Raw genomic sequence first — 12,916 nt, 5'->3', positions numbered from 1 at the left:
TCACCCTGAAAATAATGCTGTATTCAAAAGCACATTAAAGGCATATAAGGGGAAGCAGCACCTTGCCAAAAAAATCTTCTATGACACTAGTATTCTGGCAGGTGACAACAATGCAAAGGAAATCTTCAAAATTGTTGACTCTTTCCTGTGCCCCATTGTCACTCACCCCCACGGCAGAGTGGTGCAATGAACTTAACTTTTTCTTCTATGAAAAGATCAAGACCATCCAAAATGGTTTCCAGTATCCAGCACCCCAATCTCAGAGTGCATAGGCCATTGCCTTCCTCTCCCACATATTCTACCATGGACGTATTCACTCCCATCTCTCCCTCAAAGTCTCTTGCAGCTTTAAAGAGCCTAAAATCTGACTCTCCTCTTGACCCCCTGCCCATTCGTGGCACTAAATATTGTGGCACTTTCTATTAAGGCCACTGTGACCCACATATTCAATACATCCTTGGCAACAGGGGCGGTTCCTTCTGCATGGAAAATGGCCAAAGTCCTACCGTTGCAAAATAAACCCGCAGCAGACCCGAAGCAAGCAGTAAACTATAGGCCCATCTCCCTGCTCTCGCTCTAAAATCCTGGAGAAGGAAGTCATCCACAAACTCTCCAGTTATCTTGAAGACAATGGAATACCCCACCCCACTCAATCTTTTTTCCACCCCCATTTTAGCACAGGGACAGCGCTCCTTGAAGTGGTAGATCATGTTCGGCGAACTCTAGATAGGGGAGGAAGAGCCATGCTGCTTGACCTCACGGCGGCGTTTTACTCCTTGTCCCACCTTAAGCTGTTTGAGTGCCTTCACGAGATAGGGATCAGACATGCCTTAAATTGGCTATCTTGACAGTGAGCAATCTGCAAGGCTTGGCTCTCAGTCCCATTCTGTTCAATGGATTTTTGCGCCCCTTTGCGATCCCTGTGGAGGCCATTGGCGCAAAAGTCATCTCTTACACAGATGACATGCAGCTCTTGTTTGCATGCGAGAAAGGCAAGGACTTGGATGGGAAGTTGATCTCACGCTGTCTCACTAACTTTTTTCAGTGGCTGGTTTTGCACCATCTGAGATGGAACCTGGACAAAACTGAGATTGTGATATTTGAAGTAGTCCTCCACAACTTCGTGCAAGCCAGCTGGCCGAACAACTTGCCTCACCCAGGCTTCCTACAAAACTGCGTAAAGAATCTCAGGATCAAAATAGGCTGCTCCCTCTCCTTACCACAGATTCAAGCACTAGTTGGGTCATGTTTCAGCGTGCTTCGCATGCTGAAAAAGTTCTACCTCTACTATCTGAGTCTGCAGGCAGAAAGGTAGTGCAGGCATTGATTACGTCAAGACTTGACTATGGGAAAGCTCTGTACCTCGGTCTCCCTGGCTTTCTCCTTAACAGACTACAGGTGGTTCAGAATTCTGCACCAAGACTACTACTCAGACTCCCTCCTAGGTCCCACATGACCCCTCATCTGAGGGCCCTTCCTTGGCTCCCGTTGAAAAAGAAGGTGGTCTTTAAGGCCATGATTGTCATGCACAAGGCCTTGCACAGACCGGGTGCATCCTATCTTAATGAGAGAATCAGCATAAACACCCCTGCTCGCACCCTTTGCACTTCCTCAGCATTCCTGGCAAAGGTACCCCGCATTGGCTGCCTCAGAATAGGTGGGAGATCCTTTTCCTATCTAGGACACTTTTTTGTTTGGGAATAGACTCTCACCAGATCTCTGGCTGATACACAGCCTGGATATGTTCAAGAGGAAATTATAAACCTGCCTTTGTAACAGCTAAACCTGCTGCCTACCTGCCTGTCTTTTCCCTGACTGCCTAGCACCGGGACACTCTGCCGAGTAGCTGGGCGCTCTACAAATTAATATAACATAACATAACATATGTGTGCTATCATGTTCCCTAACACAATATTGTGTTGTGCCCAACTCATTGTGTATGTACTGGATGTAGCTATTGATGTGTCCTCATTCTAGGCCAAAATATTGGTGGCATATCACTGACATTTGTTTGTGACATTCTACCAGAGGCAACCAACACTGGATTGGAATGACCCTGTGGTCAGAAACTGTTTGTACTGACATGTGTCTGTTTATTTGTTTATTTGATGTAGGATTCCTTTTGCGAGGTAGGCAATATGGCTCCAGCTGATGATGTAGACCTAATGAATTGATGCCTATTGTTTTGGGTTTTGTTAGATGTATCCCCTACTCCTATGTTGTTAAAGTCTGAAACTGAGTATGTGATCGTTGACACAGAATCACTGAATCTTGGCTTATTGCTATGTTTCTAACAACATGTGAATTGAACAATGGAATAAAGATGTTCTCAGACTAGACACTTGTAGGAATGAGTTGTTTTGACATGGTAGTGATCCAAAATTGGACATTGTTTACATACAACATATTCCAAAAGTCCCTAATTTTGAGATCGTAATACATTCACATTGTTATATGTGAGAATTATAACAGGAGACAATGATTTTGTGACATGTTTTTAATGAAGAACAAGAAATTAACTTAACATTACACAGTAAACACAAAAAGTGAAGTCTTCAGTCATTGTGGATGAAACCAATATAGAAGAGTCCAAGTGGTCAGGAGCCCAAAGTCCAACATACTCCTCCCATCAGAGATGTAAAAGTTTCAGGAATAGTCCACAAAATGAATGTGTAGCAAAAAAAAAAAGAAGGACATTAGAGGCAATTTTGCTTCCTGGCAGTGGTGGTAGTCTTGCCATCCTGGATTTTTGGATCAACGTCTACTCTTCTTTTTGTCAGAGGGGAGATCTGGATCTGCCAAGACAGGGGTGCATGTAGGCGTGTTCTCCTCTGACAGGGCCTCCCTTCCTGTGACTGTGGTAGATGTTGGTGGTCTGGATATACTTGGACCACAGGATGGTGTAGATGCAAGGGTGTTGATATCCCGCAGCAACCCAAGCAGCTGGATGCCGGCCACCTCGGTGTGGATGCTGGCCACCTCAGTGTAGATGCCGGTCACCTCAGTGTAGATGCCGGCCACCTTGGTGTGGATGTCAGCAAACTCCTGGTATGTGTCCCTCTGCAGCTCCTTCATTTCCCGGGGTTGTATCCCTGGCCATGACACTTTGGGAGTCCTAGAGGACTCACAGGACTTGTGTGAAGGCAGGTTGGGTGTTGTGGCCTCAGTGGGCTTACTCTGCGAGTCCACAGTTACCCTCCAAATACACCTACCTCCACGGCCCTTTGCAATTGGCAGAGATTGCACCCTCTGACTGGGTCCTGGTCCCTCCATGACTGGGTAGTGATAGACATCACAGAATCCAGGACGGAGTCATTCTGTCATTGGGCTATACTTGGGCTACATCTGGGGGATATTTGTACTACATTTGGGCTCTTTTTTCTCTGATGGCCATCTTGGGAGACTTATTTGTTGTGAAGTTTCCTAATTTCCTCATTTACTACAGTCTCCTCAGTAGGAAATACTTTCAGTTTTCTACTTTGATTCCATCAAGAAGGCATTCAGGTGTGACACACATTTGCCATAAATTCAGAATGTTAGCAGGCTAGTTGCTTATTAGATCACTGTAGTAAAGCTACTGCTCACCAGGGAAGTCTGCTGCTGGTATTAAAAGTGCATGTGTCAGTCTCCATGTCAGAATTTTTTAATGAAATAGAAGAGGATTTGAGAAGTCACTTAAAATGTGCACTAAATTTTCTTTCTGAAGCACTAATCATACTTTCTATGGCAAAATGATCCCCCTCATTTTGTTCCTTTTTAAATTAAATGTTTTCAGACTTACCACTTCATTCCAATCAACATGGCTTCTGGTGTGCCATACTTTTGTCATAAGTAAGACTATTAGCGCTCTAGTTGTTCTTTAGAACACTCTGGGACATTCTGTCATTGGGCTATACTTGGGCTACATCTGAGTGATATGTGGGCTACATTTGGGCTCTTTTGTCTCTGGTGGCCATCTTGGGAGACTGCAGGTCAGAATTTTTTAATGAAATAGAAGAGGTTTTGAGAAGTCACTCAAAATGTGCCCTAATTATACTTTCTATGGCAAAGTATACCCCCTCATTTTGTTCCTTTTTAAATTAAATGTTTTAAGAGTTACCACTTCATTCCAATCAACATGGCTTCAGGTGTGCCATACCTTTGTAATAAGTAGGACTGTTAGCGCTCTAGTTGTTCTTTCGAACACTCTGGGAAGCTGCAGTAGAACACAAAGGAATCAACTGACAGTCTCTGTCCTTGTTGGATGTACATGTTTTACTGAGAAGTCAGACTTCATTCTCACATGACTGAGAAAGATAATGTGAATTTACAGAAAATATGCTTTCAGTTTAGCTTATAGATCCCCTTCCAAACCACTGTGGGAAAAGCATGAGATAATAGTTTTCTTTCAAACATGATTCATGATATCCCAGCAGAAGGTTTTTTCTTATGGTAAAATCACCTTAGAACACACCACAATTCCTAAAATGAGTATGGTACCATCAACACATGATTTATAATGTAACTAAAGTCCTAAAACCTTCTATTAACTGCAATGCTTTTTAATGAGGTGATATCATGTATATTGGTCCCAAGATGGCTGCCAACACTTCTTGGATGAAGTGCTGACAGCCAATCAGATCTCACGATGAGATGTGTGGTTAGGCTCCGCCCAGATATATACATTTTTTCACATTTGATTTTCTCAACAACTACTAGAGGGATTTACACCATTTAAACAAAAGGGTGATCTGCGAATCAGACTCTACCATTTTGCCAAGTTTCTTGTAATTCCATTCAGCCGTTCGGGCTATAGCCGTGTCTAATCGTCCTATGGAAATTAACATGGAGAAAACACGTTTTGGGACCCCCCTTTTTTCTCGCCCCCCGCTTGACGAATCTTCCCAAGACTTTCAGGGAAGGAGCGGAGCGGAGCGGGCCATCTTCTTTGAGAAATTCGCGAAGATTCAACAACCGGCGCCAAAGTTATTCCCAGTAGAATGTTGCGGATTTCCTAGGCAAACTAGGTCCTAACTATAACTACCTACTGGCGACCGCCAGTAGGTAATATAGATATACATATATGCATATTAATGCAGGGGAGAGCACTGCCTCATCCTGTTGAAAATACATATTTTCTTTTTTATGTGACCACAGATGTAAAGGATGACTAATGAGTATTTTGGAGTATGTCTTTTATGTTTATGATTTTTTTATATTAAGATGTGGTAAAAATGGTGCCTTTTAGATTAAAAACATACACACAGCCGAAACGCATGTCTCAGAGTTGCAGGGTCGGAAGAGACCCAACACATTAAAATGCGTTTGATTTTTTCAGTCTTCGTGTGTGTACTCCTATATATATAGCACCTACAGTTTGGACTGATATGGCTTGCTTTCTAGCATGCAATTTCTTGATTCATTTGTTTTATTACTTCCTGCCGTCTCATGTTTGCCCGCACTGTAGAAGTGCAGTATGAATGCTTTCTATGCACCAATCTGAATCCAGATTGAAATGTATACTAATTTGTATTTTTTCATTTTAGAAACAGCACTTTAAAATGATATTATGCATCTAAAGCAGAGTACATGTGCATCACATTGACACATATCTCGATTTTTTCATTTGGCACTCTGCAATCAATTTCCTTTGACATTTTGAGCAGTTCTTAGAACAGGATTATGAAGGATATGATTTCCTTGTATTATTGTATAAAGCCTGTTATTGGCACAGCAGCAGAGCATACAACAGATTCAAGAGCAGTGCTGGTGATGGCAGGAGACAGACACGCTGCTCCTTTCTTGCGATTCACACTGGAATTAATATGACAATGAAGATGTGAATTCCCTCCAGCTTTAGGCTGGCAGATGACTGTGGTGCATTCTGTTCACAAGAAAACCTCTGAATTCTCTGATGACGTGCTAGATTATGCACTACCAGGAGCCAACAAGGTAAAGTAACAGCATTCCTCTTTTCATAGAGTGACGATCATACTCAAACCAAAGGTCATCTCTGTCAGTAACCTTTTCGTGGAAGATGCCGACCTATTATACTGCTTACACTTGCCACTGTGTCTATAATGTTGAAATTCTCATAGTACACTGAGATGGTATGCTAGTACACTGAGATGGTATGCTAACCTCCTGTCCCGGCAACCAACATGTGCAGATTTGGAGTGCTCTGTCCAAAAGTACTTAGGGGCGTAGGGTGACTTTGTGCCATGCTTTATGTCCACTTGTCATATGGGAGAGTGAAAACCTGTACAATATTAAATGCACAGATGCGACTGTTGGACTTGGTCCTTTCTGCAGGATCATCCATAAATGTCTTGCCTTTCCCCTCCTGTTTTCTAAACCAGTTTTGTTGACTTACTTTGAGCACTTTACCACTGCTAACCACTGGTACAGTGTATGTCCTCTGTCCCTAAACCATGGTAGAATTAGCTCATACCCTATTGGCATATTGATTTGCTTGTAAGTTCCTAGTAAAGTGCCACTACCTGCGCAAACTAAATGCAACTAGTGGGCCACAGCACTCATTTTGCCACCCAATTAAGTAGAACTTTAAACATGTCATAGGTCCGTCATTGCAGCCTGTGTGTGCAGTCATTCTCACCTCGCAAAATAAACCTTTTGCCAGGCCTAAACCTTAATTTTTAATAAATAAAAATCCCCCCTATGGTAGGCACCAAACAACCCACAGGGCAGGGTGCAATGTATTTAAAACGTAGAACATGTACTTTTAAGTTTTACCTGTCCTACAAGTGAAAAACTCTTAAACTCATTTTTCACTATTGCAAATCCTACCTCGCCCTTAGATTAACATTGGAGTTAACTTATTAAATTTAATAAACTAATTTCCAAATGGAAGCAGGTAACACAGCTCATGTTTGCTGTGTTTGGAATTGTAATGAAAAATCCTAACTTATGTTGAAGCAGGATTTTTCATCACAATTTTGAAAATGCTGCTTTTAGAAATATTATAAACAAGAAACAACAATAGGTGGCTACATCATTTTAACAATTTTACTTATTTGTGATAATAATTTTTACTCAACAAAATGACCTCTGGATATTTTTTAGAAATGCTCATATCACTTTTTGATCTTCGATATCTTTTCAAGCAAGAGAGACATATCCAATTACTAATATAAAAATTTACACACTTAAGAAAACCTTGTGTTCATTGTGACGAACAAATCTTAAAGCATAAACAGATAAAACAAGAAAAAAACATGTGAAATTCAATGTACAACCAGTCCTACAGTTGGGGAGCCAGAGCGATAAATTGACAACAGACGCTCTTGGTATACAGCCTGGGGGTCCAAGCTATCTAATATGGACTTGATGGGGTATCCTTGCACAACGTAGATCAATATGGAGGGCTAAAATTTATTTTCAGTGAAAAAGAAAAATAATTCCATCAAGTCCATATTAGATATTTTCTAACTTGGTGCGGGATCCTTTTAAGCCTGACTGCTCTGTGCCAAGCTACCAAAGGGTTGAGCACAGGTTAATTTATTGTGAGCTTGTGCCCCAACCTGACAATGATTGTGGTTTCTGCTTGACTAGGGCTTGCATCCCCGTCAACCAGCATCCCCATTTCTTACAGTGGCACCATAGCAGTTGTTCACAAATGGCCATTGACAGCCCTCTACTGATTGTTTTCTGTCAGAATATAAGCTTTGCCGGTATGAATGAGTTAATCAAGTTTTTTAATAGCTGTCGAGTTCCACAATACGAGTCAGACAGGTGCTGTTTTCTAACAATGTTTCATCAGCATGACTGGATACTGAGACGGTAGTCATGTAGTCTTTTTTATAATATTCACTATTCTCCACTAGAACTGCTGAGTCATCTGCTGGAATGCATGACTATTGTTCACGCTCTACTTCTCTAAAGGAAAAAGAACACAATGTGAGTGGCAGTAATTCACTAGAACAGAGTAGATTCTCTTTTCTTCAAATGTGTTTGATTATAAGAATACCTTTGGCACATCCTTAGAAAAACACATTTCTCTCTGCGGTTAATATTAAGGAAGGATCTGCAGAATTGAATGTGCCTTAAGCATGAAGGGACAGACAGAAACCAAGGATAAATAATGTGAAATCCATTATCAACACATACAATTTGCGTTACATTTTGCATTTTGTGCTTGCTGGACATACATACATTGTAATATCTTTCCTGAAGTTCCTTTGTGCAAAAGTAAAGTGTCACCTGATAGAAACATATGCTGTATGGTAATATCTGCATTCTTAGAAAAAGCTACACTATTGAACCAGGCAAATTAAATCATGTTATTCTCCAATATGCTTGTGGACCAGGAATTTAAAAGTCCATACACTTTCATTTCATAGAACTTCTAACAAACAATTTCTAGGACACTCCGATAGCAAAAAAAAACCACTTGGATTTGGGTGTAAATTCCTGTTCAATAATTTCATGCTGGGACTGAAAGATATCATTGTTATTGAAAGTTGTCCTTCAAGCATGGATTAAGAATGAAACTACTCCCATAATATTTGCCAGAACAGTGCTACAAACATAGACCACAGATTGATGTAAGAACATTCATCCAAATTTCACCGAGGATTGGATCAAATACATGTTGCACCCATTCATGCCCTCCAGTGACTCAGTGCCCGATTATGAGACTGGAAGCTAGGAGTGTGACCGCCCACCACCACCCCACTCCCACACCGCCAAACCCGTGTGCAGACCACCCACAAGATTATGACTTTTACAATCGATGGTGGGCGGTTCTTTGGCGGTCCCACGGTGAAGCCTATAAAATAGGCACCGCAATTTGAATGTCAAAGGTAGTACCAGTACATCATGGACCAGTGCAGCCCATGCCTTGCTGGTACTGCGGTGCATGCACACAGGGGGGCACAACATGTATCTCCCTGCATGCACCCCATGGCCTTGAGACAAGAGGGGGGCCCTGTTTCCTCTCTGCTGCGGTTTTCTTAGAGAAGGAATTGCCATAAAAACCGTGGCACCGGCAGTGTGGCGGTACAATGACAGTTCGACCACCCAAGTTGTAATAAGGTGGACACACTGCCGGTGCGGCGGTGCCCTCACCACCAATGCGGCTACCGCCATAGTCGTAATCGGGCCCTCAGTCTTTAAACCCAGCAATTAGTTTAGTTAAAAGTAAGAGAAGTTGACATATTTCTCACTAGTGTGGAAACGAGGACTTTTTCTGCAAGCAGATTTGCTCTTTGTTTTCTGGACTTGCCCCTTTAGTGCAGAAGGATGAGTGTGGCTCTAGGCCACCTTATATTGAGCTGTTTGAATTTATCTTACAAACAACTATTTAGAAGCTGATGGAAAGGACCATCTTTTATGTGGTATTCTCTCAACTTTTGCCATATGTTCCGAAACCTGTTTGTGGCAAAGTGCTTGTGCTCTCTACATTTCAAACCCGGTAAAGTCGGTATACAGCTGATTGGCACATTTAATTTGGTTATAAGTCCCTAGTATATGGATGCACCTGTACCAAGGGCTCGCAGATTAAATGCTTCTGGTATGCTACAACACTCATTGTGCAATCCACAGCTGTAGCACTGCAAAACATGTCTCCGGACCTGCCGCCGCATCCTGGGTTTGCAGATTTAAACTGCCATTTAGACTTGGTAAAACAAAGCCTTTGCCAGGGCAAAACCTTAATTTTTAATAGTTATAAATCATCACACTAATGTATGCCTAAAAAGCCCCCACTACAGGGTGTATGATATTTAGAAAGTAGGACAAGTATATTTAATGTTTTATATGTCCTGGTAGTGAAAAACCTCCAAATGTGTTTTCCAATAAGGCAAGGATGGCTCTCCCAAAGGTTAAGACCACTGTACACTATCACCATTAACATGTGCTAAATTCAGTTCTGAAAGAGCTCGAAAAATGGCTTAAGGACTCATTTTAATAGTAATTTTAAATCCAATTTATTGGTCAAGTCCGATTTTATATTATTATTATTTTCCTGTCTAAAAACAAAAGGTTTTTCTCCTGGTATCCACCTGTCACCTGACCCTTGATAGCTCCCCTGTGGTGAGATGTGTATTGCTGCCACACATTGAACATAGGGCGCCAGTGTGAGGAGGGGGAACCCCTTTGTCAGGATGGCTAGGGGGACTGTGCCTATCCCCTCCTGATCTTTAAATAATGCCTACCTTGTCTCTGACAGATAAAGTTCACATCTAGGCCAGTCATCCGTTTGTCTCTGTAGTCCGGCTGGCACCAAACCCTGTGGAATGTGAGGAACTGACCAGAACTGTTTTAGGAGGTGGCAAAGCCTTACCCTTTACCCACTAGTCATAAAGTGGACCCCACAGACCCCTCCTTGAAACCTCCTGTACCTGTAAATATTCAGTCAGTCAGTCAAAAATACTTTATTATCGGCCCTGAGGCCATAAAAGCAATACAAAAAACTTCAATAAAAGGTCATTCTCAAAATTCTGTGACCTACAAGGATAAAATCAGCTTTGATACAAGGATATCACAATTAAATCTCAAACAAGTTGATTAGAAAATTATAAAACCATCAGATAAAAATGTGCTAAAAAAAGGGTGGAAACCCTGCAAAACAGTACATATGAATAGTCGGGAGGTTACAGTATATTCAAAGTCAAAGTCTTTATTTCGGCTTTGATGCCATAAAAGAAGAAACATTACATTTTAAATGGTAAATCATTATCTAAAACAATACATTTTATGTTGGAAGACAATCGGAGCACAAATAAACAATATTAAAGTCATGCTTATATAAATCCCCTGGGATTTTGTCGAGACCTGGAGCTTTGCCCGATTTTATTTGACTTATTGCCAGCTCAGTTTCCCCTAGTGTAAAAGCAAGCTGGTCTGTTGATGTTTCATAGCATGGGAAGTCCGTGACCATATCCGAATCATCATACTTTTTATATAAGTTAGTAAAGTGATTAATCCAGGTTTGTTCATCCAAAAAGACGTCCTTAACCACTCTACCGACATTATTGCCATTTGCTACTAGCCTCCAAAAGGTCACATTATCGTGTGATTTGGCTGCCAGCAGCATTGCGGCCCATTTGTCTTCCTCCCATGATATTTTGGAAGCCCTCTGGATAGACTTATATTTGTTCCTTGCATTTTGAATATCCAATAGGGATTTAGATTTGACGGCCATTAAAAGTTCCCTTTTAGATTCTCTGCATGATCTGTCGTACCAGGGCTTACTATGAGACAGATTCTGGGTCTTTTGCTGTTTCTTTTTAGGCATTTTAGTGACTAATAGTTTGAGATCAGTAAAGAATTTTTGGTGTATTAGCAAAAATGAGGTTTTGGTTTCCTCTTCGAGCGTTAAGCCTAAATAGGGTTCGAAGGTCCCCACAAAGAGTGTATAAATTTCTCTAAGGATATCATAGTGGTCCAATATAAAAGGCCACTTTAGTGATCTCCTATTATTACTAATATGGATCTCAACACTATCACCACTATTTTCCTGTGGTGGGGGCAATTGGGCTATATCATTAAACAAAGATGCGTCTACTGTAAGATTTAGGGGAAAATGGTCACTTTCTAGCCTCTCAATTACGTCGAGGTCCAGAAGATATGACCAAATGGGTATGGAAGCGATCACAAAGTCTAGATTGCTTTTGTAGTTAGCCCTGCAAAAGGTTGGTTTCTTCAAGCAGTCAGACGATAACCGTCCGTTACATGCCCTTAAACAATACTCCGTACACAGTTTGTTCAATTGGAGTGCCTGAGCTGAACATTTCACTGGCTTGGCGTTCTCCAGGTTAGGGATTTTGTTCGCCTGATCTTCCTCAGCAAAAATGTCGCTAAGGCCTAAAACTGGCTCAAAGTTACAATTTAAATCACCAGCCACAATAATGAGATCCTCCCTTGGGTCTAGTCCACTTAAAAGGTCATCTAATTTGGCTATGGTTGGTGATTCATTTGATAAAGGTAAAGGCCTATTATAGATGTTTATTAGAAATAGTTTTTTCCCTTTACCTGTTGTGACTTTTAATGCCAGTATATCTGAAGAGTTTGTGTTCACCACCTCAATATTTACCCTTAAATTTACTTTTACCCATGTCAAAAGACCCCCCGAAGGCCTTCCGCTTCTAGATGGAATCGCACCAATTCCATATGTCTTATACCCCACTCTATGTGGTATATCAATTGCCCAAGTTTCCTGTAGCATGCAAAAATCGAAAGATTCAATGAACCTCGCCCAAACCGGGTCCCTCAGATTCTTTACGACTCCGGCTATGTTCCAGCAGATTAGTTTTACTGGTTCCCCGTATCTAAATGGGGTCTCTGAGTGCACCTTTAATGCCTCTCTGGAACATACGGGGGCCACAGTATGAACTACCAGGGCTAATTCCTCAGGCAATAACCTATCCCTCATTTTACTATGGGTTATTACTGGTACATCTAATTCTATACATCGTTCTCCTGGATTTATTACCTCCCTTAATCCAGATTTATCGAAAGGGGGCTCAGAAGACACCGTTGCTGTAATTTCATTGATGACACCCTCAACGGTAGATTTTCTTATTCCACTTTCCTCGCCCCCCATACAAAAACCATCAATCACAATCCTCTAGACCACTGAAAATATCGAATCTGTTGTAAGTCTCTAGAGGAGTAAATGGTATGAGATGGTCCATCCCTCTGTTCGGACCATTCTGAATCCTGACTGGTACGTGGTTCCATACAGAGAATTCTGGGGCTGTCACAGAATAGGGTGCAAACTGCAAGTTCCTGACATTCTGCAATATGGGAGGACCCAATGTATATTGACTGTTCCCTAAATCTTGTACAATTGGGTGGTTAGATGGCTTAGTATAGGTTGTATGCTGTATTTGTTGGTGCTGAGATGGAAACACCACAGACCTGGGGTAAAAATATGTTAATGGTCTGGGGACTATAGAGTTGTTAGAACTATCTG

Source organism: Lissotriton helveticus, chromosome 1_1 (genome assembly GCF_964261635.1).
Source record: "Lissotriton helveticus chromosome 1_1, aLisHel1.1, whole genome shotgun sequence".
NCBI classification, from domain to species: domain Eukaryota; kingdom Metazoa; phylum Chordata; class Amphibia; order Caudata; family Salamandridae; genus Lissotriton; species Lissotriton helveticus.
Note: the sequence above shows the minus strand (reverse complement) of the source record.